Source organism: Argentina silus (genome assembly GCF_951799395.1).
Source record: "Argentina silus genome assembly, chromosome: Y".
Lineage (NCBI taxonomy): Eukaryota > Metazoa > Chordata > Actinopteri > Argentiniformes > Argentinidae > Argentina > Argentina silus.
In genome coordinates this window covers 8,879,809-8,907,243 of record NC_139654.1, presented here as the reverse complement: position 1 = coordinate 8,907,243, position 27,435 = coordinate 8,879,809, and the positions used below count along the sequence as shown (strand labels likewise).

The window sequence follows — 27,435 nt, the reverse complement described above, 5'->3', positions numbered from 1 at the left end:
ATTCCTCCCTATCATGACGATGATGATGACTATGATGACGCTGATACAGTATAAATGAACAGTAGAAAATGTGATCCCTTTTGCCAACCCCAGTATAAAATGCTTGCTACAACATAGAGTTTCTTCAACTCACAAAAACAGCCAACGCTGAGATAAGTTTTTCTGTTTGTTCGACTATGAAGTGATTGCCGAAAACTGTTTTCCAGAAAGGTAATTATGGATGCAAATGAATACATTTTGTAATATACTTTGAGATCCTTAAAGGATCTAAGGGGGGATTGTAATGGCAAAAAATATATTTGTACTATTTTGCTTAAGTCATATATGAAATGTATTGACCTCTCTGTGACCCGATGTACTTTGTTATTTTTAATTATGTGACTGAGGAAGAACCAAAACCGACTGCTCCTTCTCTTGTATCAAATATGTTATGTGACCTTGGAACACTCCTAACTGCAGGCTGAGGTTTGAGATAGTAGCTCACAACGCCTACGCTTCTTTCCCAGCTTCTTTATCAGCAAACGGGTGCAAGATATGTTTACCCCTAGACCTATGACGTACAAGCATTGGAGTTAAGGACGGTCCTCTCCTCAGCCACAGCATCAGTATCTGAATCCACACTGTTGGTGAAGGAATGCTGATCCAGCTTTAAACAACGTTGTTTAAACTTTGTATATGCATTACAACTCTCAACTGAGACCAAACATCGTTTATTGTTGTTCACTGAAAGATTTCCATCACAAGAGTGCGGAGGAGGGGAGTGACATGGGAGAATTTAGGGAGATTGAATACCAGACGGGCGGCAGCGTTCTGATTCCAAGATTCTTTATTTGTCACATGCATACAAGTATACAGTGAAATGCAAAAGTGACAGTGCCACAGAGTAGTGCAACAATACGTTTTAAAATAGAATAAAATAAAATAGAAGTACTAAAAAGTATGAACAGTATAAACAGTATAAACAGCGGTGAAGCAATGTACGATTGACAATGACAGATTGACAGTACAGATAATTACAGTGGAGGATGAGTCTGCAATGGATAATTATGTGTGTGCATATGTGTTATGATGTCAGTGAGTGTGTGAGTGACTTGAGGGGGGCACTGGTGGGGTCATCGTTGACGATCCTGATGGCATGGGGGAAGAAACTCAGTCTTAGTCTCTCTGTTCTTGCTGCATGACAGCGAAGGCGTTTGCCTGACCGCAGCAGCTGGAACAGTCTGTTTTTCGGGTGGTGAGGGTCCTTCATTATCCTATAGGCTCTGGTCCTACACCTCCTGGTGTACAGGACATGGAGAGGGGGGGTTGGAGCTCCCATGGTCTTTTCTGCCAGGCGTACCACCCTTTGCAGAGCTCGCCTGTCCTGGGCCGTGCTGTTACCGTACCAGACGGTGATGTTGCCAGCCAGGATGCTCTCCACAGCTCCAGAGTAGAAGGACTGAAGGATCCTCCGGGAGACTTTGAATTTCCTCAGCTGCCTGAGATGGAACAGGCGTTGCCTTGCCTTTCCCACCAGTGTACTGATGTGGGTAGTCCAGGTCAGGTCTTCTGTGATGTGGACTCCCAGGTATTTAAAACTGCTCACCCTGTCCACAGCAGTCCCACCGATGTCCAGCGGTGTGTAGGCCCTTAGTTGTTGTGCTCTCCCGAAGTCCACAATCAGCTCTTTTGTGTGGAGACATTCTGGATGAGGCTATTCTCCTGACACCAGAGTGACAGGTCCGCCACCATGTCCAGGTAGCCTTTCTCATTGTTGTCTGAGATCAGCCCCACCACGACTGTGTCGTCCGCAAACTTAATGATGGAGTTTTCGCTGGACTTAGCCACACAGTCGTGGGTGTACAGGGAGTAGAGGAGGGGACTAAGGACGCAGCCCTGGGGGGACCCTGTGCTCAGTATGAGTGAGCTGGAGGTGTGTCTACCCACCCTGACCACCTGTGGCCTGGCTGTCAGAAAGTCCAGGATCCAGGCACACAGGGGAATGTTCAGTCCTAAACCAATCATCTTATCAGCCAGTCTGGTGGGGACTATGGTATTAAACGCTGAGCTGTAGTCTATAAACAGCATTCTCACATAGCCCCCCTTCTGAGTGTCAAGGTGAGAGAGAGTGGTGTGGAGGACCTGGGAAACTGCATCGTCCGTAGATCTGTTCGGTCTATATGCGAACTGCAGTGGATCCAGGGTCGGAGGGAGGGAGGAATATGGTAGTGAACATAGGAGCTAGCTGGTTAGCACAGGTCTTCAGTACTCTCCCAGGTATGCCATCCGGGCCAGCAGCTTTCCTAGTATTCACCTTCAGCAGAGCCCTCCTCACGTCGTGTTCCGTCACGGAGAGTGCTTGCTCTGCCCCAGCGATGAGCAAGCCTCCCATCAGCCGCGCTAGCCAGCACTCTGACGTTGTTGTTGTTAGCCGGCGCGCTAGCGGTGGTGTTGCCAGCCTCAAACCGTGCATAAAAAGAGTTCAGGTCTTCGGCTAGGGAGGCACCTGCATTTCCGGTTGAGGGGGGTGTGTTCCGGTAGTCCGTAATTGACCGTAGTCCTTGCCATAGGCCCCTGGTGTCGTTGTTCTCCATCTGTGCCTGCATTCTGTCTGCATATCTCCTCTTGGCGGCTTTTACCGCCCTCTGCAGTTTGTAGGACTCCGCTTTATACTCCTCCATGCTGCCGGATGCCAGGCCGGAGTTGTAAGCAGCGGTGCGGGCTCTCAGAGCGGCGCGGATGAAACTGTCGACCCAGGGTTTCTGGTTGGGGTAGATCTTTACCGTTCTTGTTGGTACAATGTTGTCGGCTAATGTTGAGATGAAGTCCAAGACAGTCTCTGTAAACTCGCTGACATCGCTGGAACTTGATTGAAACATATCCCAGTCGACGTCACTCAGCGCGTCTTGTAACACGGCCTCTGATTGGTCGGACCACCGCTTTCCCTCCCTCTTCACGACCGCTTCCTGTAGGATCCTCTGTTTGTAAACAGGCATCAACAAGATGGCGGAGTGGTCTGATTTCCCAAAGGGAGGGCATGAAACAGCTTTGTACCCATTCTTAAACTGAGTATAACAGTGGTCCAAAGTTCTGTCTCCCCTGGTGGCACACGTGATGTGTTGGCGGACGTTAGGCATAACTTTTTTAAGGTTAGCCCTGTTGAAATCACCTGTTACTACCATCGCCGCCTCAGGGTGGTTGCCCCTGATGCCGGCACAGCGTATCATGTAGGGTCGATAGCGCTGCCTCGGTGTTCGCCTGCGGTGGAATGTAGACGGCTGTGATGATAATTGAGCTGAACTCCCGGGGAAGGTAGAATGGGCGGCATGAGATGGTCAGATGCTCCAGGTCCGCCGAGCAGGTCTGAGAAATCGTCGTTACGTTGATAGGGTTACACCAGTTGTTGTTGGTCATGAAACAAACTCCACCACCCCTGGATTTGCCGGACTCCTCCGTTCTATCCGCCCGGAAAACAGAGAAGGACTCGGAAGGGCAGATGACTCGGTCCGGTACCAACGAGCTAAGCCATGTGTCTGTTAGACAAAGGATGTTACAGTCTCTTACGTCTCGCTGGAAAGTAATCCTTGCCCTGAGATCATCCATCTTGTTCTCCAGAGACTGGACATTAGCAAGAAGTATGCTAGGCAGAGGTGGACGGTGGGCCTGAGCTCTCAGTCGGTTCCGAATGCCTCCCCGCTTCCCCCGATGTTTCCTCCTCTTTTTGGGCACGCTCCCATTGTTGTTATCGTGGGGGGTCCTTCTGATCTCCGCCGGCCACGCCGGGTCGATGAAATAGTTATCAAAAATACTTGGTCTTAAGTTGTAATTTATATGTAGAAGTGTGTCCTTGTCGTAGGATATCAGTGCCAGTGAGTTTCTCACAATGAGAGAATTTAGAAAACACATTCAAGCTAAAAAAACGCACATCCTCTGCGGAGCTCTCACAATGGCGACCGGCATCGGCGGCGCCATTTTCTCAAGCCATTTTCTTTCTGGATGAGCTGCACAGGTCTGATGGTGGAGGCGGGGAGACCGGCCAAGAGTGCGTTGCAGTAGTCAAGGCGAGAGATCACAAGTGTTTGGACCAAAAGTTGTGCTGCTTCTCTGGTGAGGAATGGACGTATCCTTCTTATGTTTTCGAGGAAGAATCTACAGGAGCGTGCTGTTGCTGTGATGTTCGCCACAAAGGATAAGTGGTTGTCAAGGATCACCCCAAGGTTCTTGGCTGTATGGGAGGAGGTCACAGTAGGCTTCACCACTCACTCAATCCCAAATGTATTAGAGTCGCTCTGTCCCTCTATCTATCTCTTCCTCTGTCTCTGTCTGTCCCTCCCTCTGTCCCTGTCCCCCTGTCTATCTATTCCTCTGTCTGCCTCTGTCTCTGTCTGTCCTTCCCTCTGTCTCTGTCCCCCTGTCTGTTCCTCTATCCCCCTGTCTGTCCCTCCCTTTGTCTGTCCCTCCCTCTGGCTCTGTCCCTCTCTCCCTCTGTCTGTCCCTCTCTCCCTCTGTCTGTCCCTCTGTCTGTCCCTCCCTCTGTGTCTGTCCCTCCCCCTATTTCTGTCCCTCTGCCTGTCCCTCCCTCCCTCTGTGTCTGTCCCTCCCTCTGTCCCTTATTCTCTCCCTCTGTCCCTCCCCCTGTTTCTGTCCCTCTGCCTGTCCGTTCTTCTGTCCCTCGGTCTGTCTGTCCCTCTCTCTGTCCCACTGTCTCTGTCCCACTGTCTCTGTCCATCTCTCCCTCACTCTGTTTCTCTGTCCCTCTGTCTGTACCTCCCTCCCTCTGTCACTCTCACTGTCCCTCTTTCTCTGTCTGTCTCTCCCTCCCTCTCTCTCTGTCCCCCTGTCTGTGTCTGTCCCTCTGTCTATCTCTCTCTCTCCCTCTGTCTGTTCCTCCTTCTGTCTCTGTCCCTTCTTCTCTCCCCCCCCCTGTCTGTCTCTCCCCCTGTCTGTCCCTCCCTCTCTCTATCCCTCCCTTTGTCTCTGTCCCTCCCTCTTGTCTCTGTCTGTCCCTTCTTCTCTCCCTCCCTCTGTCCCTCTGTCTGTCCCTCCCTCTGTCTCTGCCCCTCTGTCTTTGTCCCTCCATCTGTCTCTGTCACTCTCACTGTTCCTCATTCTCTGTCTGTCCCTCTGTCTGTCTCTGTCCCCCTGTCTGTCCCTCTGTCTGTGTCTGTCCATCTCTCTGTCCCTCTGTCTGTTCCTCCTTCTGTCTCTGTCCCTTCTTCCCCCCCCGTCTGTCCCCCTCTGTCTCTGTCCCTCTGTCTGTCCCTTCTTCTCTCCCTCCCCCTGTCTGTCCCTCCCTCTGTCTCTGTCCCCCTGTCTATCTTTCCCTCTGTCTGTCCCTCCCTCTGTCTCTGCCCCTCTGTCTGTCCCTTCTTCCCTCCCTCCGTCTCTGTCCCCCCCTCTCCCTCTGTCCCTCTGTCTGTCCCTCCCTCTGTCTATCTCTATCCCTCTGTCTCTCCCTTTCTCCCTCTGTCTGTCTGTCACTCTCACTGTCCCTCTTTCTCTGTCCCTCTCTCTGTCCCTCCCTCTGCCTGTCCCTCCCTCTGCCTGTCCCTCCCTCTGCCTGTCCCTCTGTCTGTATATGTCTCTGTCCCTCTGTTTGTCCCTCCCTCTGTCTGCCTCTGTCTCTCCCTTTCTCCCTCTGTCTGTCTGTCACTCTCACTGTCCCTCTTTCTCTGTCCCTCTGTTTGTCCCTCCCTCTGTCTGCCTCTGTCTCTCCCTTCCTCTGTCTCTGTCACTGTCCCTCTTTCTCTGTCCCTCTGTCTTTTTGTCCCTCCTTCTCTCTGTCTGTATTTACATTGACATGTTTTACATTTAGCAGACGCTTTTATCCAAAGCGACTCACAACAAGTCACAATTTTTTTGCATTTACCATAGAGGAACTGTAGTGGGGGGTGAAGAGGTCTTTAGGAGGGACAGTCAGATGTAGCCTGAAGAGATGGGTCTTCAGTCTACGGCGGAAGATAGGTAGTGACTCTGCAGTCTTGACAGTAGTGGGAAACTCATTCCAGCACCGGGGCGCTAAGACAGTGAAAAGACGTGACTGATCAGCGCGACCGCTGTATCCTCGTAGAGGGGGCGGTGCCAGGTGGCCAGCCGAGGTGGAAGAACAGAGTGATCGGGCTGCTTCTCTCGTGAGGAATGGATGTATCCTTCGGATGTTGTAGAGGAAGAATCTACAGGAGCGCGCTGTCGCTGTGATGTTCGCCGCATAGGATAAGTTGTCGTCATGGATCACCCCAAGATTCTTGGCTGTCTGGGAGGAGGTCACAGTGGAGTTCTTGACTGTGATGGAGAAGTCTTGGAGAGGGCAGGCTTTCCCAGGGAGGAAGAGCAGCTCAGTCTTGTTGAGCTTGAAGTGGTGGGCTGACATCCAAGCAGAAATGTTTGCAAGACACGCAGAGACACGTGTCGCCACCTGTGAGTCAGAGGGGGGGAAAGAGGGAGTTGAGTGTCATCAGCGTAGCAGTGGTAGGAGAAACCATGAAATTACCGAGCAAAGAGATCAAAGCCCAGTTCTGAGAGGGTGGATAAGAAGGAGAGACGGTATACCGGTCTGTCCAGCAGACGGGTCGAGTTGGTTTCTTGAGAAGAGGCTTGACTCTGGCTGTCTTAAAGACAGCTGGGACAGATCCTGTGGATAGAGAGGAATTATCCAAAGCGACTTCCAACAAATACATTTGTTTAAGTCAGTGAATCATCTGTCCATCAGTCATCATAACAAAAATAAATCTATGGTAGGACCAGGGGCCGTTGGCAGTCACAATGTTAGAAGAAGGAAGAATTCCTTTTTGTTTATTTATTTATGTATTTTTACAGGAGAGAAACTTGTACAGGGGGGTAGTGGGGATGAAGAGGTCTTCAGGAGGGACAGTTAAGATGTAGCCTGAAGAGATGGGTCTTCAATCTATGGCAGAAGATAGATAGTGACTCTGCAGTCATGACAGAAGCTTGTTCTACCAGCGGGGCGCCTGGACAGTGAAAAACCATGACCAAGTAGCGCGGCTGCTGCATCCACGTAGAGGCGGCGGTGCCAGGCGGCCAGCCGAGGTGGAAGAGTGGAGTGATCGGGCAGGGGTTTGGGGGCTGACCATTGCTTGCAAGTAGGGAGGGGTTGTTCCCTTTGCCGCCCGGTAGGTGAGCACCAGGGTCTTGAATCTGATGCAAGCTGCTACCGGGAGCCAGTGAAGGGTGCGAAGGAGAGGGAGTGACATGGGAGAATTTGGGGAGATTGAACACCAGACGGGCGGCAGCGTTCTGGATGAGTTGCAGAGGCCTGATGGTGGAGGCGGGGAGACCGGCCAAGAGTGCATTGCAGTAGTCAAGGTGAGAGATCACAAGTGTTTGGACCAGAAATTGTGCTGCTTCTCTGGTGAGGATTGGACGTATCCTTCTGATCTTGTAGAGGAAGATAGAGTTCTCTACTGTGATGGAGAAGTCTTGGAGAGGGCAGGCTTTCCCCGGGAGAAAGAGCAGCTCAGTCTTGTTAAGGTTGAGCTTGATGTGGTGGGCTGACATCCAAGCAGAAATGTCTGCAAGGCACGCAGAGACACGTGTTGCCACCTGTGAGTCAGAAGGGGAGAAATACAATACATTTTGATAATACAATACATTTTGTAGGCTGTGCGAGGCTAAGTGGCAATGAGGCTAGAGGCTGTGAAATGGGTATGGGTACACTATGAATTAGAATCATTTTAAATCATTATAAATTACACTGTCAGTGCAGTGTGTGTGTGTGTGTGTGTGTGTGTGTGTGTGTGAGAGAGAGAGAGTGACAGGGGGGGGGTGGACGTCCCAGAGTCAGTGAGAGGCAGGGAGCTTGTTTGTGAGCCCCACTGCCATGGGGAAGAAACTGTTCAGGTGGCGTGAGGTTTTGGTCTTGATTGACCAGAACCTTTTGCTGGATGGAAGTCTATGGAAGAGGTGGTGACCAGGATGGGAAGGATCAGCGATGATCTTTCCTGCTCTCTTCCTGGTCCTGGAGTGTAACAGGTCTAGGAGAGATGGCAGGTTGCAGCCGATGACCTTCTTGGCTGACCGAATGGTCTGCTGCAGTCTGCCTTTGTCCTTGGCAGTGGAGGCAGCGAACCAGATGGTGATCGATGAGCTAAGGATGGACTCAATGATGGCCGTGTAGAACTCAACCATCACTTTCTGCGGCATGTTGAATTTCTTCAGCTGCCGCAGGAAGAACATCCTCTGCTGGGCCTTCTTGATGGTGGAGGTGATGTTTTCCGCCCACCTGAGGTCCTGTGAAATTATTGTCCCCAGGAATCTGAATGACTCCACAGTGTTAACAGTTGTTCCAGCTTCTTTGAGTACTGTCGTCTGGCCTCCTTAATCTCCTTGCCAAACGTGTACTTAGCCAGTCTAAACCTTTCCTTGTCTCCACTCCTGAAAGCCCTCTCTTTCTCCAAACGAAGCTGTTCCAGTCTTGCTGTGAACCAGAGCTTGTCATTGTTGTAACTCACCCTGGTGTGTGTTGGAATACATCTGTCCTCACAGAAGCTGATGTATGACGTCACAGACTGTGTATTCGTCCAGGCTGTTGGAAGCAGTCTTAAAAATGTCCCAGTCTGTGAAGCTGGAACAACTGAGGCATGGGAGGATCTGATGAAGACAAGGTCGAGCTGATTGCCTGCCTTATGAGTGGGAGGAGAGTGGGACAGGGTAAGGCCGAAGGAGGAGAGAAGGTCAAGTACTCCAGACGAGTGAAGCTTCTCCGACTGGATGTTGAAGTCACCCACGTCATTGTTCGGCCTCCCAGAATCTTCGGAAACCATTCGAAGCTAAACTTGAAGATGTTTTTCATGTTCTCTATGATGGTGTGTCCACAGGTTGCTCCATGTCCGGAACGGCAACTGCCGGTACCACTTGGGAGAGGAGACCTTCAAGCTGGCTCAGTCTTACATAGACAAACTAGCCAAACACGGCCACCAGGCCAACAAGGCCATGCCGTACGGGGAGCTGTGTGCCTTGCTCTTTGCCAAAAGCCACGATGATGAGGTAGGCATCGGACAGAATGGTTCAACATCAGTGGAGGCTGGTGAATGGAAAATGGGGAGGGCAGGCTCATTGTATGGGATGGAACTGAAGGACTTGAATTGATCAATCATGAAGGATCAGACAGTGGATCTTTAGAGGACAAGATGATGTTTTTATTGACGACAGGCGCAGACAAAACAGGCACAAAAGCAGCAGACAAGACAGGTGCCTGGGAGAAAGTTCTGGGTCAGGCATTTCTTAAAGTATAATTCTCCTGTGCATTCACAGTTATACCTGGTTCTACATCAGATTTAGCGTAAACTCTTCTCTAATTAATGCTGGACACCTGCATATGACTTCACACTCAGACAAAGAAGCTGTGTTCTGTTATCAAAAGTTAACTACATTCTTGAAGCAAAATATGTCAAACAGAGCAATAGTACACCAAAGTCAGAATCACTAAAGCCCCACTTCTATATTCTGGGCCTTGATTTACTTTGAATGGCTGCCGGGGCACTCTTAAGTTAACCTATGACCACTTTTCTCCGACCCTTCAGTCCCCCCTTCTCGATAGCGACAGCGTCATCGAGACAGAGGTCGAGTTCCCTGTTGCCCAAGTCCAGGGGGTAAGGGTAAGGGAGTCTTCACCGGCTAGCACATGGTCTTGGTCTTCCACACCCCCTGCCAGGTTACCCTCCCTGAGTTTGAAATCATACAACACCTCCGCACAGAATATGGGTGAGGGCACGACACACACCTTCACCAGGGGTAGCTTTGCCTGACCGCACCCCTTAATTTCCCCCCTTGGACCTCCCCATCTCTCCCTTTCCTGGCATGTTACTGAACACAGACCTTCACAGTGTAACTCAATGTTCCCTAATTTTCCCAAGACAAATTGGAATTACAGTTAAAGTTGATTATGCAAGCCAAATTACAATTACGATCCCTCACCTATTTCAATCAATATTCACAAAACACACAACTCGTCTTGTTATTACTCACTTCAATTGACCACCTCTGGGTTACTGGATACACAGGCTCCCTCAATTTTAACCCTTAATCCCTTAATCCAATCCGGCCAATCATTATTGGTACCCTCGATCTCCACTCGCACAGCCAACCCTGGTACGTCCGAGGGTCGACAGGTCCAATCTCTTTGGTACCCTCGATCACCCCGATCCGCCCGGCCAGTCCCGTTACGCCTGTGGGCTGACAGGTCCAACCACTGTTGCCCTGGCACGTGATCAATCAAAGGAAAAGTGTACTCATTTCACCTAGGAAGAGCTCTGTGTGTCCCACTCCCAAACAGGCACAAAAGCAGCAGACAAGACGGGTGCCTGGGGGAAAGTTTTGGATCAGCCAGTTCTCCCAGGTACCTGTCTTGTCTGCTGCTATTGTGCCGGTCTTATCAATAAAAACATCATCATTGTACTCTGAAGATCCACCATCTGATCCTTCATTATTGATCACTTCGAGTCCTTCAGAACAGAATGAGGAATGGTATCAAACACGTGTTTGATGCCATTCCTCATTCCGTTCCAAGCATTACAATGAGCCTGTCCTCTGATCTCTACCTCCACCATCCTCCACTGTTCAATATGCATTCCTGCAGCACAAGAATAACAAAATGTGGGACTCTTCCCAGAATTCCAGCTATCGTTTGTTTATTTGGGAATGTGCTGTTGTCAGCCATTGTTTTGGGCTACAACAGGAAGTTAGCAGGACTGATTCCTGTCTAGTAACGTTGTTGGTTCTCTCCCCACGGTCTGTTAGGCTTACAGGTGGTGTATTGAGGCTATGAAGGAGATCACGCCGGGCCTGCCTGTCAAGGTGGTGGTGGATGTCCTCAGACAAGCCTCCAAGGGTACAGTGGACAACCTCATTAAGACGTTGTTTTGATGTTATGAGGTCTTAGGAATGTTATACTGAAATCTTATTCCTTGCAGAGTGCAGTGTCTTCAGGGACATGCACAAGGGGCGCGAAGGGGGGAAAAAACCCTGCCTCTTTGCCCTGCCACTCACCCTCCTGGGCGGCACCTGTCCTTACATGGGTCTGTGCACATCCCCAAGTGTCTTATTAACAAGTTATTGAAATGATATATTTGCTTAAGGACAATGTGTCACTCCTATTCCTTTCCTGCCATTCAGTGTGGACAGTACAGTACAGTGCACCCCCCCACACACACATGGATTTGAATGGAATTAAAGGGACAGTTCACCCAAATCACGTATTTGGTTCCTTGATTTAAGTTTGTCATTGTCAGTTGAGATATGTGATTCTGTAATTTGGGTGAACTATCCCTTTTAAATCCCTGTAGGGAGGTGCAACATGTTCACACTTTTAATAATAATTGTCGTAGCCATTTTGATATTTTGACATTAATATGCATAGTCATGCCCTTAAGAATATTATTCTTTAGTTATTCTATAATTATTCTTTAGTGATTTTGAATGTATATGACTGTTTACTCTTAGTTTTACGGTAAAGAATATACGTCACTAGTATGCCTTTGGGTGGAAGGGGAATTGGTAACGCAAATGTCGGGTCAGGTGACGGTGGTTGCAAACTATTTTTTGACCACTTTTCTCACTTTTGCAAGCTTTTGATCATCTGTGGAATATCTAAGTTAACTTTCGTTTACCTTACAATATTGCTGGAATTATCAAGTCATTTTGATTCATCTTTTGTGGCAATAAATGGATATAATTTTCTAAAGAATGTGTCAGAAGTGCGGTTGAAAAGGACCACCTGTTCACTCGATCCACGGCCTTAATTTGGATTTTAAGAAACTTTGTAAGGCCGATACAATAATAATAATAATAATAATAATAATAATAATAATAATAATATTACATTTATAAAGCACTTTTCATTATACAAGAATAATGTCAAAGTGCATAAAATAAAAGATAAAATAAAAAAATGGTCAAAACTAATATATCATACAATATCATGAAAGCAGCAATCAAAGTCTTGGAGGAAGGGTAGGAAAAACTTTGGGAAAAAGGTGTACAATTCCACAGTGTACTGTGTCTGACCCATGATATGGAGAGGAGCCTGGACTAGTATTGTTCAGTCTGGTTGTGTCAAGGAGCACAGGACAAAGCATTGTAAATAAAGTCGATGGTGAGTCATTGGACATTGTTTGACTGTCAACACAGGCTTGTGTGGTGAAGAGGGAGTTCAGAAAGGCAGAACAACTGATCAAACATGCAGTCTTTCTGGCAAGGTAAATCACTGTTTATCTCTTCTTCTTCTTCTTTTCCTTCTTCTCCTCCTCCTTGCTACACAATCAACGCCACCGATTTAAATGGTCTTCATCTCTCCATTCATGATTGCACCTCTTCTGTATTTCAGGGAACATTTTGGACACAAGCATCCCAAATACTCGGACACACTGTTAGATTATGGGTTTTACTTATTGAACGTAGATAATATCTGCCAATCAGTTGCCATTTACCAGGTGGGTCCCTCCATGTTCTCGATGTATACGTTGTCTAAAGTTATACTGTATTGGTTTGTGTCATGCTGAAATTATACAATCCCTACACGGTCCATTGTCAAACATATTATAATCTCACAAATGTGTAATGTAATGCCATTCCTCATTCCATTCCATGCATTACAATGCACCTGTCCTCCGATTTCTACCTCCACCAGCCTTCCCTGGTTCCATTCTATGTTCCATAACATATGTTCCTCTTCCTCCTCAGAAGGCCCTGGATATCCGGCAGTCTGTCTTTGGGGGGCAGAACATCCATGTAGCGACTGCACACCAGGACCTAGCCTACTCCTCGTATGTACACCAGTACAGCTCCGGGAAATTCGACAACGCTCTGTGAGTACACCCTTCTGGACTATTCCTGAACTGACTGACTGACCTGCTAAGTACATGATGGAGATAGTCTTCTTCTGGCATGCCTAAAAGGGAATATAAGCTTGTAAATATATAGCTTGTAAACAAACACTTCAAAACATAGTTAAAACTATCATTTTGATCTCATGATTGGTCAGTCCTTGCATCCATAGCTCCGTGTATGCATTTGAGAGTGGTTATATTTTTACAGCCCTAACCCTCAGTTGTTAACCAAATAAAGTGGTAGGGAGAGAATGCTTTGTTATGGTTTGAATCCCAGATTGCCCCTTTAAGGCGAACCTCTAAGGCAGTTTATTTTCAAGCAATAACACACAAGAGGGTGATTTATCCTGGTTTGAGCACAGCTGTCCTCCATGAGGAGGTGCAGCCGAAATATTTTTTTTCAAATATGCGTTTTCTCAGAAATGTTTGTCGTCTTTATGTTCTCAGGAGTGTTGCTGTGACTGTACTCTTACCCAAGCATCCTCCTCTGTGGGGTTTGTCTGGTTGTCAGGTTCCATGCTGACCGTGCCATAGACATCATAACTCACATTCTCCCAGAGGACCATCTACTGCTGGCTTCCTCTAAAAGGGTCAAAGGTGAACACTCCACCCCACTACTGTCTGTGTGTGCGCCAGGGGAGACTGGTGGAGGTAGAAATCAGAGGACGCACTCACTGTAGTGCATAGAATGGAATCAACAAACACGTGTGTTTGATACCATTCCTCATTCCATGCATTACAATGAGCCCGTCCTCCGATTTCTGCCTCCATCAGCCTCCACTGGTGTGGGTGTACACGTCTGTGTGTGTACACGTGAATACAGTGTGCATATCAAACATGTGTCCTAACCATGAATCACCCCCCCCCCTCTCCCAGCTCTGATCCTGGAGGAGATTGCTATCGACTGCCACAACAAGGAGACTGAATAGCGCCTCCTGCAGGAAGCCCACTACCTGCATCTCTCCTCTCTGCAGCTGGCCAAGAAGGCCTTCGGAGAGTTCAACGTCCAGACGGCCAAGCACTACGGCAACCTGGGACGCCTCTACCAGTCCATGAGGAAGTTTAAGGTCAGACTGACTAAAGCACTCCTGGGGAGGGGGGCGGGAGTTGCAGACAACACAGTAAAGCAGAATGGAACACATTTGGGATTGAGTGAGTGGTGAAGCCTGTTCTCCAGTCTAAGTAAGTTAGTCTAATCTTGTTTAAAGTCAGTGTGCTGTTGGTAGCTTGTGTATTTGCCTTAATCTCAGGAACCTAGTTTCAATTGGAAGCCAGCTGTTTGAAGTCAATTGCTGTGAAGTGCTGTCAATCTCCAGTGGGAGGGCCTGACACTGTCCTGCAAGGATCACCTTGGACCACGACTAATAGATTTGGGATTGAGTGAGTGGTGAAACCTGTCTGGTCGTTAACTGATCGTCAGGTGGGAGGGGCTGCTACCCTGCTAGTCATCAGCAATCACAGAATCTGTATTTATATTGTGACGATCACAGAGCGACAGCCTCTGTGACAGCCTCCTGACACAAAGACGAAGGAGTCAATCTGTGGAGTTCATCGAGGAAAGCCAAACTACGAAGTATTTTTATTCTACTTGCTTGTTTTTTCACTACTCTGAGTGTATTGAGTGCTACCTACATTTTGTATTGCCCACAAACCCTCTATCTCTATAGCGGCAAATATCACAATGTGCTTCCTCCCCATTCCTGTTATTTCATCCATCAGGGGGACACATCAACGCTACACCACCACTCGCAACCCTTCCAATCTAATCTACCCACCATGCTCAACTGACCACGACCTCACTGTCACGGAGGACTTTGGAACTGCCAGTCAGCGGTCCAGAAAGCAGAGGCTGTCTCAGCCTATGCCTGCTTCATGTCCCTCCACTTCCTTGCTCTCACAGAGACATGGATTACACCGGAAAACACAGCTACTCCGGCAGCCGGAGTTGTATTGTTGTAAGTCGCTTTGGATAAAGGCGTCTGCTAAATGCCATAAATGTAAAATGTAAATGGATAACACAGCTACTCCGGCAGCCCTCTCTGATGCCTACTCCTTTTCTCATTCCCCTAGACCAGGGGTGCCCAATACGTCGATTACGATCGACCGGTCGATCGCGAGAGTAGTACGGGTCGATCGCGTGACATTAAATTTTTTTTTTTTTTACGACGGACATTTGTGCTTCAGCACGGTACGAGGCAATTGAGCCAGTGTGAGTGCGCCACTTGATTGACGTACAATGCGGCCAGTCTGAGATCGCTTCTCTTCTACGGGTCACGTGTCCCCATGCATTCGCATGTATATATTTCGCAATATATATTTAACATTTTTTAATGTAGGTAGATCATTTTGACCTGGTCATTTTGAAAGTAGCTCGCAAGCCGAAAAAGTGTGGGCACCACTGCCCTAGACTCTCTGGTCGAGGAGGAGGAACAGGACTCCTCATCTCGCCTAAGTGGTCACATAATGTCCTTCCCCTTCACACCTGTCCATATCCACCTTCAAATTCCATGCTGTTTCTGTCACCTCCCCTGTCAAACTTCATATTGTTGTTACCTATCGTCCACCAGGTCAGCTTGGCCACTTCTTAGATGAGGTGGATGTTCTTCTCAGCTTCTTCCCTGAGGACGGCACACCGCTCACACTACTGGGTGACTTCAACATCCAGTCGGAGAAGCTTCACTTGTCTGGAGCACTTGACCTTCTCTCCTCCTTCGGCCTTACCCTGTCCCACTCTTTTCCGACTCATAAGGCGGGCAATCAGCTCGACCTTGTCTTCACCAGATCCTCCCATACCTCAAACCTCACTGTTACCCCTCTTCCGGTTTCTGATCATCATTTTGTATCCTTCTCCCTTCCTCTCAAGTCCTTCCCCTCCCAGTCAGTCTCTATCCACTGTATCCTCTCGTCGCAACCTGCGTACCCTCTCATTCACCGCTCTCTCTTCCTCTGTCTTATCTGCCCTACCCTCTGTTGAATCCTTCTCCCTTCTATCCACTGATGCAGCCTCCTCCACCCTCCTGTCCACTCTTTCCTCACACTTCGACTCTCTCTGTCCACAGACCTCAAGGCTGGCACAATCCTCTCCACGCACTCCCTGGCTGTCAGAAACCCTGCAAGCTTGTAAAATAGGGCTCCGGGCAGCTGAGAGGAAATGGAGAAAAACTGGCCTCCCTGATGACCTAGAACCTTATCGCTCTCTCCTCCTCAACTACACCTCATCTGTATCAGCTGCTAAAGTTTCTTACAACCATTCCAAAATTCAGTCCTCTGCCTCTGACCCAAGGAAACTTGTTACGAGTGGGGGCAGTGTGGTGGACCCAAAAGCGAAGAGATACTCAGAACACAGGCGCGAAGTGTACTTATAGGTGTATTTAATAATAAAGGATGGGGACACGGGAACAAACAAAACACTGGGAGTAAGGACAAAATGAGGAGGAGAACAACGCTCCGTAATAGAAATACTCTCTACACAAGCGGCAGATAAACTGGACGAGGAATACAGGAACGGGGGAAACAGGTAAGGTAGGTCAACAGACAGGTACTTACAAAACAACAGGGAGAATCTCAGACAGGGACATGAGGGAACACACAGGTTAAATAGTAAGCAGGGACAGACAACACAGGTGAAGGGGATTAGGGAGAATCCCGGCTGATTGGGAGGGATTGACCCGTGTGGCCAGAGGGGGAGCCAGAGTCACCAGACAGAGCCCTCAGGCGTGACAGAAACTGTTCTCCACATTTTCCTCACTCCTCAACTCACCTCCTCCCCCTCCTCCCTCCTCTCTGTCTGCCCATGACTTTGTCACCTACTTTGAAAAGAAGGTTGATGACATTAGCAGCTCCTTCCCTCTACCGCTCACCAACAATGCTACCTTTCCTCCCAAACCCACTGTGCAATGCCCAGTCTCTGGTTTATCAGATTTCTACCCCCTCTCCCCTGATGATGTTCTAAAACTGGTCACATCCAAGTGGGCAACCACCTGCCCCCTCGATCCTATCCCCTTCCCCTTTCTCCAATCCATCTCCAAAGACCTCCCTCCATTCCTTACCACCTTAATCAATTCCTCTCAATCCACAGGATCTGTCCCAGCTGCCTTCAAAACAGCCAGAGTCAAGCCTCTTCTCAAGAAACCAACTCTTGACCCATCTGCTGTCCATAACTACAGACCGGTATCCCTTCTCTCCTTTTTATCTAAAACCCTTGAACGTGCTGTCTCTAACCAACTGTCTCACTATCTCCTTCAGAACAACTTCCTTGACCCTCACCAATCCCACTTTAAAGCTGGGCACTCTACTGAAACTGCTCTCCTCGCTGTCACGGAGGCCCTCTACTCCGCTCGAGCTTCCTCCCTTCTCCTCTGTTCTCATTCTTCTGGACCTGCATTCGACACAGTAAACCACCCGATCCACAAAAAGAAGGCACAAGGCGTAATGGGCGCCGAAACCAAGAAACCAGTTCCATACAGAGCCACACCAGAACCACTTCCAGTGCTGAGACCTCAGGGACAAGAGCAACCCACCGTACCTGTAGTTCAGGTGTATATCCAGCAGCCCCAGCAGTGTAAGCCATGGAAGGGCAGAAAGAGACCCCAAGGACGGTTCCAAAGAACAAACCCAAAAGGTCCATCTGACATGTGCTGGAGATGTCAAACATCAGGACATTTCCAAAGGGATTGTACTAATCCGAAATCGAGGGAGAATAGTAAACAGGGCTATGGTCAGCAGCAGCAGAGGCCTCCACAAGGACCGGCCAACCCATATAGGGGACTATATTATGGTTACTAGGGATGCCCAGAGAATCCGAAAAGGGAGGGTCAGCTTCCAGTATTAACCACAGAAGCTGATTAAGAACCAATGCTGTAGGTTCAAATAGAAGACAGGAAACAGAGCCACAACCCTGCCCATACTGACCTCTGACCAGTCACCGGTGAATCTCTTGGGGAGGGATGCATTATGCATGCTGGGGATGAAAATATGGTGTTCCCCAGAAGGTGTATATGTAGATAATATGGCAATAAAGATACAAGAAATACCAATAACTGCAAGCGCAAATGATTACTGGTTAGGGGAAATAAATTATGAAATAGAGCAAAATTGGTTAAGATGGGGAGAATTTATTGAAGCCCAATTGCCAGATGCAAAAAGACCACGATTTGACTTAAAGAACAAATCTGGCAGGAGCAAACCAAAAATCTGGTTGTCCCATTAATGTCACAATATATTATAGGGGGAAAACAGGGAGCAGCTATGCAAATGGATGAATCAGAATTCGTACAAAAATGGTATAATATACCTAATGCCTCTCCTCATGTGTCATTAATGGTAAATAAAGGGTATAGAGCAAGAGACTTGGGACCAATGATGAGAACCGCATTAAAAAGTAATTGGAAAGAAACAAGTAACCCATTGGTAAAACATTCTGCAGGCAAGGAATTCATAAAATGATATATACCACAGGAAGTAGCCATATTGGTTAAACGACAGGGTCAGATGAAAAAAAAGTCAGATAATCAATTAATAGAACCAATGACGCAGTTAGAGGATATAATACGCATGCAACAGATGGCAGGGCCGTTTGAGCAATCCACGTGGCTCCGAAGGGGGGCGAAGGTGGACTCTACAGGAATGTGGAGATCATATGAGGGTACTATAGTGGCACCTACGGTGCTACTGGGGATTTTGATCACTGGTGCGCATGGTTTTGACCATTGCGCAAGGGGTGAAGTTGTGAGAAAGATACAAATCCAAGGGTATTGGGCACCCTATTTACAGGTAATGGTAGAAAATGCATTTAAACATTTGGTAATGGACTATGGAGACATGATAAAAAAGGTCAATGGGAAAAGATACATGTACAATTTCGTTTTTTTTTTTTTTTTAAGAGAAGTGATACCCAGATTGGGAATACCTAATGAGATTAGCTCAGTTAACGGTGCAGAATTTATTCAGAAAACTGTGAAACAAGTCATACAGCAGTTAAGAATAAAGCAAATATTGGGTTGTGTCTACCATTCACAATCACAAGGAATGGTAGAAAGAATAAATGGTACCCTCAAAACAAAGCTGAATAAGATATGTGCAAGCACAAAGCTTGACTGGGTAGATGCCTTGCCACTTGCATTGATGAATTATCGCATGCAGACTAACAGAAACACGCATTTAACACCGCATGAAATGCTTACGGGTCGACCCATGCCAGTGCTAACAATAAGAGGACCTTACAAAGGACCACCACTTGAACAACGCCAGATAGAATTGAAACAATATATTAATTGATTAACTGAGATACACAAAGTTATATGTTCACAGGAAAAAGACAAGCAGCTGGAGCCGGAGACACCCCTGCCCAATCCGAGAACTCCAGGAGACCAGGTGTACATCAAAGTCTTCAGAAGGAAGTGGAACGAGCCAAGGAGAGAGGGACCATACGAGGTAGTGAGAGCCACCCCCACTGCAATACAAGTCCGAGGTAGCCTAACCTGGTACCACTTGAACCACGGCACCAGGGTCCCGAGGCAAGAACTCAGGCAAACCAGAGAAGAAGACGAAGGAATGGGTGAGATCGTACAGGAGCACAGAGGAAATGAGGGCACAGACTTTGGGAAATTAGATTGGTTTGACAACATCCTAGGATCATGGGGAGGAATGTTGGCGAAAATGGGAATAATGGTTGTGATAGTGATTGTAGTGTTAGGACTGTTATTTTGTTGTACAGTCATGAGAAAAAGTTAGGACACCCCCCAAAATATTAAGTTATTCTCTTAAAAATATGGACATATCAATATGTTATCTTCTTTCTAACAATGTCTATAGATAAAGGGGATGTAATTGAACAAAAAACTATGAAAATGTAACTTTGTAATCATTTATTTAACGAAAAATTAACAATAATGCCAATTCCTACTGAGGAAAAAGTTAGGACACCCTATGCCCTAATAGCTAGTATTGCCCCCCTTGGCTGAAATAACCTCAATTAGACGTTTCTTATAACTGTCTACAGGTCTCTGACATCAATTGGGAGAAAGTTTTTCCCACTCCTCCTTGCAGAATTCTTTCAGCTGTGTGATGTTCGAGGGGTGTCTTGCATGCACAGCCAGTTTCAAATCAATCCACAGCATCTCAATAAGATTAAGATCCGGGCTTTGACTTGACCATTCCAGAACTCTCAATTTATTTTTCTTGAGCCATTCCTTGGTAGATTTACTGGAATGTTTTGGGTCATTGTCATGTTGCATGGTCCACATCTGCTTCAGCTTCAACTTTCGAACAGATGGTCTCACATTTTCCTCAAGCACCCTCTGATACAATACAAAATTCATAGTGGATTCTATGATGGTGAGCTGACCAGGCCCTGCTGCAGAAAAGCAGCCCCAAACCATGACATTTCCACCCCCATGCTTCACAGTTGGTATGAGGTTCTTGTTCTCAAATGCTGTCTTGGTTTTGTGCCAAACATGTCTACTCTTACTGTGCCCAAATAGTTCAACTTTGGATTCATCTGTCCAAAGCACATTGTTCCAGAAGTTCTGGTCTTTCTCTAGGTGTTCTCTGGCAAACTTTAGTCTTGCCCTGATGTTTTTTTTTGACAGCAGGGGTTTCCTCCTTGCACACCTCCCATGTAATGCAAACTTGTTCAGTCTCTTTCTTATGGTGGATGCATGTACTTTGACATCAATTGTGGCAAGAGATACCTGTAGGTCTCGTGATGACATTCTGGGATTGTTGGAGACTTCTTTAAGCATCTTTCGGTCAGCTCTTAGGCTGAACTTGCTTGGGCGGCCTGACCTGGCCATGTTGGTGGTGGTTTTAAATGTTCTCCACTTGTAAATTATTTTCCGGACAGTGGAATGGCCAATTTCGAATAGTTTGGAGATCTTTTTATATCCCTTCCCAGACTCATATGCATCTACAATTTTTCTTCTGAAGGCCTCAGAGAGCTCTTTTGATCTCGCCATGGTGATGCAACTCACTTCAACAATCAAGAGCAAACCAAACTAAATATCTGAGGCTTAAATAGGACAGGCTCCTCCAAAATCCTCTGTAACGATGTTCTAATCATTTGCACCTGATGTGGTGCTCTTTATTATAATTTTAGGCATTTTAAGTGGAACTAAATGTCCTCACAAGAAGATTGCATTTCTATTAATTACATTTTACCAATCATTTTTTAAATAATTTGTTTCAGTTGTATTTGTTTAGTTATATTACCTCAATTTTTCAATATTGTTCAAATGAATATCAAATGTCCATATGTTTGAATATGTTGAAGAAGACAAAGGTTTTCATAGGGTGTCCTAATTTTTTTCTCATGACTGTATAATGCCTGTTTTGAGATCCTTCTTTATACAGAGCACAATTCAGCAGATGAATGTACCCAGAGGGATAGTTCCGATAGCACTCAACAGAATGGGAGGCCACCTAGACCTATATCCTGTTCTCAACTGGGGAGGCAGCAGTGAGTCACCTCCGATGATGACAAGATCGTCTAGACTCCCAGCCAGGACTAGCAAGCGCTAACAGCTACACCTACATGGGAGGAACATGGCCACAATCATCAAGGAAGACGAAACCCTGGCCATACAAGGACTATATTCCCTTTGGGAATATTGACAATTTGAATGGAAATTGATGTGTTTTAAGGTGTTATGTGTAACAATTATTGTGTGTAGTACTGATAGAATGACCATGTTGAATGTATGCATAGAGGCACAATGGGATGGCCATGGTTCAGAGACAGGGAATGGTCCCCTAAAGGATAAAGTCCCATTATAGGTTGATGTGTTGTTTTACTTTTTATTAACAATTTGTGTAGTCATTTAAATGTGTAGGAAGTTGTTGCTCATGGGGACAGTTGCTCATTTGCAGACCTGTAAAGTGGTTGCTCAATGATGATTGGATAAGGTGAGAACCGTGGGGGAATTTTCCTAAATATGAGGCTGGGTTTTTCGCCCCCACCTATAAAAGAGGCGTGTCCCCAAGAGCTAATAGAATGTCATACTGTTGATGCCATACATGTTATGTTTGCTTCTGTGATTTGCGTATGTATGTTGTCTTAGATCACTTACCTGTTTTATTAGTATATCATTTACAACTTATTAATATAGGATGTGGGACTATTAAGTCCCAAAGGGGGGAGTATATGGTAAATTAAAAGACATATAAGGGTTGTAATCCCACACCTAGGGGAAAAGGTCACAAGAAAACAGATGGTCTTAAGAATGTTTGAAGAGTGCAATTAAGGAGGGGTGAGGTTAAACCAAGGGCTGACTAGAGGGTATGAACACAATGGAGTACAATAGATCAAAGCTGCAGAAACAGGATAGGTGAGTAATAAACACAGTTGTAAACAGCCAGGACAGATGGCTTTTGTAAATAGCCTAGGTCAATTGATCTCTCCACAGACTGACCGACGCCACGTCAGGTGGGAGTAGCCCCTGGATGACGAAATGTAGTTCTTAAATATCATTGGTGTAAGTAGACAGGAATTTGAATGAAGGGCGTTGACCTGTGTGATGTTTATAAAAGGACAAGTAACGGAAGTGGAAGGGGTTCAACTCTGCAAACCTGACCCGGCTTCTTTCTCTGTGAATAAAGTCTCTGGATGAATCAACAGCTCTGGTTAACGGTATTTTATTTCAAAATACCATGACTTAAATTCTACTACACCCGCTGGTGGAATGAGCTTCCCACTACTGTCAGGACTGCAGAGTCACTACCGATCTTCCGCCGTAGATTGAAAACCCATCTCTTCAGGCTGCATCTTAACAGTCCCTCCTAAAGACCTCTTCACCCCCACTACCCCCCCTGTACTAACCCTAACCCCAACCCTAGAGACCTCTTCACGCCCACTACCCCCCTGTACAAGCTCTCTCCTGTTAATAAAAAAAAAAAAAAAGGCTTCTATTGATTACTTTGTCTTATGATGACTGTTGGATAGATGATTCACTTACTTAAACAAATGTATTTGTTGTAAGTCGCTTTGGATGAAGGCGTCTGCTAAATGCCATAAATGTAAATGTAAATGTCTTGCAATGGCCATAATAGTATGGCCTGAAGTATTTTGCAAATACACTCACCGGCCACTTTATTAGGTACACCTTGCTAGTACCGGGTTGGACCCCCTTTTGCCTTCAGAACTGCCTTAATTCTTTGTGTCATAGATTCAACAAGGTGCTGGAAACATTCCTCAGAGATTTTGGTCCATATTGACATGATAGCATCACGCAGTTGCTGCAGATTTGTCGGCTACACATCCATGATGCAAATCTCCCGTTCCACCACATCCCAAAGGTGCTCTATTGGATTGAGATCTGGTAACTGTGGAGGCCATTGGAGTACAGTGAACTCATTGTCATGTTCAAGAAACCAGTTAGAGATGATGTGAGCTTTGTGACATGGCGCGTTATCCTGCTGGAAGTAGCCATCAGAAGCTGGTCATAAAGGGATGGACATGGTCAGCAACAATACTCAGGTAGGCTGTGGCGTTTAAACTATGCTCAATTGGTACTAAGGGGCCCAAGGTGTGCCAAGAAAATATCCCTCTCACCATTACACCACCACCACCAGCCTGAACCGTTGATACAAGATCCATGCTTTCATGTTGTTTACGCCAAATTCTGACCTAACCAACTGAATGTTGCAGCAGAAATTGAGACTCATCAGACCAGGCAACGTTTTTCCAATCTTCTATTGTCCAATTTTGGTGAGCCCGTGTGAATTGTAGCCTCAGTTTTCTGTTCTTAGCTGATAGGAGTAGCACCCGGTGTGGTCTTCTGCTGCTGTAGCCCATCTGCTTCAAGGTTCAACGTGTTGTGCATTCAGAGATGGTCTTCTGCATACCTTGGTTGTAACAAGTGGTTATTTGAGTTACTGTTGCCTTTCTATCATCTCGAACCAGTCTGGCCATTCTCCTCTGGCATCAACAAGGCATTTTCGCCCAGAGAACTGCCACTCACTGGATATTTTCTCTTTTTCTGACCATTCTCTGTAAATCCTGGAGATGGTTGTGCATGAAAATCCCAGTAGATCAGCAGTTTCTGAAATACTCAGATCAGCCCATCTGGCACCAACAACCATGCCACGTTCAAAGTCACTTAAATCACCTTTCTTCCCCATTCTAATGCTCGGTTTGAACTTCAGCAGGTTGTCTTGACCATGTCTACATGCCTAAATGCATTGAGTTGCTGTCATGTGATTGGCTGATTAGATATTTGCATTAACGAGCAGTTGAACAGGTGTACCTAATAAAGTGGCCGGTGAGTGTATATTTGACCCAGGTTTCTAAGATGTACACGTGAACAACCAAATCTGGTTTAGTGTTTTATACAAGAGACTGCAGTAATGTCTTTAATGGAATGTTTCATTAATGTACATAATTCAAAAAGCTACAGTTAACTGCATACATGTAGGACAATATAGGACTCCAGCGACAAACATGGATCAAGCACAGCAGTGAATGAACCATAATGATGGGAGATATGATATTGTTCTCTGTGCCTCCTTAAAGGAAAATAAAGTACGTCCAATGTTCTTTTGTAAAAAGTGTTAGATTTTGTTATCCATTATATATACAGTGCCCTGCATAAGTAGTGTGAAGCATTTTATCTTCTTTTGGCTCGAAATCAAACCATTACTATGTTGTAGAGATTCTCAGCTTTTATTTGATGATATGTGTGTACATATTGGTTTCACCATTCAGAAATAAAAAACACTTTTTTATGCATAGTCCCCCTATTTCAGAGTACCCAAAAGTGATGGGACAATTGGCATGACAGGTGTTTCCATCACATCATGTGTGCAGTCATAAGACAGCTCTCAATGTCTAGTATAGATTCTAAGCTTTACGTTTGCCTTTGGAGTCTGCTATTAGTGTCTGTCAACATGAGGACCAAATCAATCAGAAACATAACCAAAACCTTAAACTTACCAAAATCAACAGTTCAGAACATTGTTAAAAGCAAAGAAAGCACTGGTGGGCTCAGAAATCGCAAACGGCCTGGTAGGCCAAGAAAGACTTCCACAGTGGATGACTGAAGAATGCTCACAATGGTGAAGAAAACCCCCAAAACAACTGTCCCACAGATCAGGAACACTCTCTAGGAGGTAAGCGTGAATGTCAGACTACCATTCACAGAAGACTACACCAGCAGAGGCTACACTGCAAGGTGCAAAACATTAGTTAGCCACAAAAACAGGATGGCCAAGTTACGGTTTGCCAAAAAGTACCAAAAAGAGCCTGCAGGGTTCTGGAAAAAAGGTATTGTGGACAGATGAGACAAAGATTAACATGTACCAGAGTGGTGGCAAAACAAAGTGTGGAAAAAAATAGAACTGCCCAATATCCACAGCATACCACCTCATCTGTGAACTATGGTGGATGGTAGTGATGGGAAACAAAGCTTTCTGATGCATTGAAGCTTTCCAGCCAATTGTATCGAAAATAGGTTAATTACTCCAGGCTTTGATCAACACAGTGTACACTAGTGGCACCTGCTGGTCAAAATAATTTAGAGCAGCCAAATTATTATAGATAGATAGGTACTTAGATACTTTATTGATCCCTGAGGGGAAATTAAGGCGTTACAGCAGTTCACATCACAAACAACAACAACAAAATAGAGTGACAATAGAATAATAGAATAAAACAAAATAGACATCTGAAACATTATATAGAGTAAGAACAGTCCAGTATGATTTAACATCCCCCAACCTGACTCTGATCACCCCGATCGAGCCAGCCAGAGGAGGAGTTGTACAGTCTTATTGCGGCAGGCAGGAAAGATCTCCTAGAGCGCTCCTTAGTGCAGCGTGGTTGTAGTAATCTGTTGCTAAAGGAGCTTCTCTGCTCTGCCACAGTGTCATGTAGGGGATGGGAGGGATTGTCCATGATGGCCAGGAGTTTGGTCCTCATCCTCCTATTGGCCACATCCTCCACAGTGTCCAGGGACACCGAGAACAGAACCAGCTTTCCTAATAAGCTTGTTCAGCCTCTTGGTGTCACCTTCCTTGATGTTGCCCCCCCAGCATACCATCGCGTACAGCACTGCGCTGGCCACCACTGACTGGTAGAACATGTTCAGCAGAGTCCTGTACACGCCAAAGGACCTGAGCCTCCTCAGGAAATAAAGCCGTCTCTGGCCCCTCTTGTACAGGACATCTGTGTTACCAGTCCAGTCCAGTTTATTGTCCAGGTGCACCCCCAGGTACTTATAGCTATGGACCACCTCCACATCCTCTCCCAGGATGGAAACAGGAGACAGGGGGATCCTAGTCCTCCTAAAGTCCACCACCATCTCCTTTGTCTTGCTAATGTTGAGTAGCAGGTGGTTCTGCTCACACCACTCAACAAAACTGTCCACCAGTCCTCTGTACTCGGTCTCCTGACCTCCACAGATACCTGCAGATGGCAAGTATCTGTGTTGTGCCTGATGGCCGAGGTATAGAGGGTGAAGGGAGCCAGAACTGTCCCCTGGGGGGCGCCAGTGCTGCTCACCACCCAGTACCACCTCACATCCCTGCAGCCGTACAAACTGTGTCCTGTTGGTCAGGTAGTTCATAATCCAGGAAACAATGGGGGAGTCCACCTGCATCCTCAGCAGCTTATCCGCAAGTAGTAAGGGCTGAATGGTGTTAAATGCACTGGAGAAGTCAAAGAACATGACCCTCACAGTGCTGCCAGCCTTATCGAAATGGGAGTGAGCTCTGTGTAGCAGGTAGATGATGGCATCATCCACACCAATGTCTGCCTGGTAGGCAAACTGCAGGGGGTCGAAGGGTGTCTTCACCAGGGGCCTCGTGTGCTAGCACCAGTCTTTCTATTGTCTTCATGATGTGGGATGTTAAGGCGACCGGTCTATAGTCATTCAGAACACTGGGGTTCATTTTTGGTACCGGTACCAGGCAAGATGTTTTCCACATTCATGGGACCTTTTCCAGACTGAGGCTCAGGTTAAAGAGGTACTGGAGTACTCCACACAGCTGGTCCGCGCAGACTTTGAGCACCCTCGGGCTCACACCGTCAGGGCCCGCAGCCTTCTTGGTGCAGAGTTTCCCCAGGTCTCTCTTCACCTGAGCCGTACTGATGAAGACACTGGAGCGGGGGGGTCATTGGCTGTGGCAGTGGTGTCGGGGGTGATGACGTCCCACACACCATAGTGCGGAGACAGCACTGTAATAGTTGGTTCGTTGGAGTATAATTATTATTTATGTGTGAAAAAAATAAATTATCAGACTTTCCAAGATTTAAAACATTTGTGTGGAACAACACTGCGTATGCCTTCACTGGATAGAATAATATAATACAATAGAAGCACACAACTTCCAACAGCTGTCTGTCTCCTATACAACAACCCTGGAAATGAGCAGGGTTTCACCTCCCTCTTATTCTCAAACGTAACCAATATCAAACCAATCAGGTGGTAGTGTGACGAAACGAAGCTTCAGGCATCGTTGATGATGTGTTTCTGGCAAAGCGATACAAGCATCGGGGCAATGTTTCGAATAAACTGCTCAGCGAGTTCGACGCAAGCTTCGAGCTTTGGTTTCACTAGTGGATGGGGGTGTTATGGCTTGGGAATGTATGGCTTCCAGTGGAACTGGCTCATTTATCTTCATT

The 27,435-nt window shown here is 46.6% G+C and overlaps 1 pseudogene across 1 annotated transcript in view; it reads left to right on the top strand.

Annotated features, from left to right (window-relative positions):
* Positions 1-13,984, top strand: part of LOC310823977 (amyloid protein-binding protein 2-like) — a 61,941-nt pseudogene extending 47,957 nt beyond the window's left edge. Inside the window, exons 3-9 of the transcript in view lie at positions 8,814-8,982; positions 10,735-10,824; positions 12,124-12,191; positions 12,320-12,425; positions 12,676-12,800; positions 13,333-13,418; positions 13,698-13,984. The product of the transcript in view is annotated as an amyloid protein-binding protein 2-like (transcript). The remainder of the gene's footprint in view (positions 1-8,813; positions 8,983-10,734; positions 10,825-12,123; positions 12,192-12,319; positions 12,426-12,675; positions 12,801-13,332; positions 13,419-13,697) is intronic.
* Positions 13,985-27,435: the final 13,451 nt, after the last annotated feature.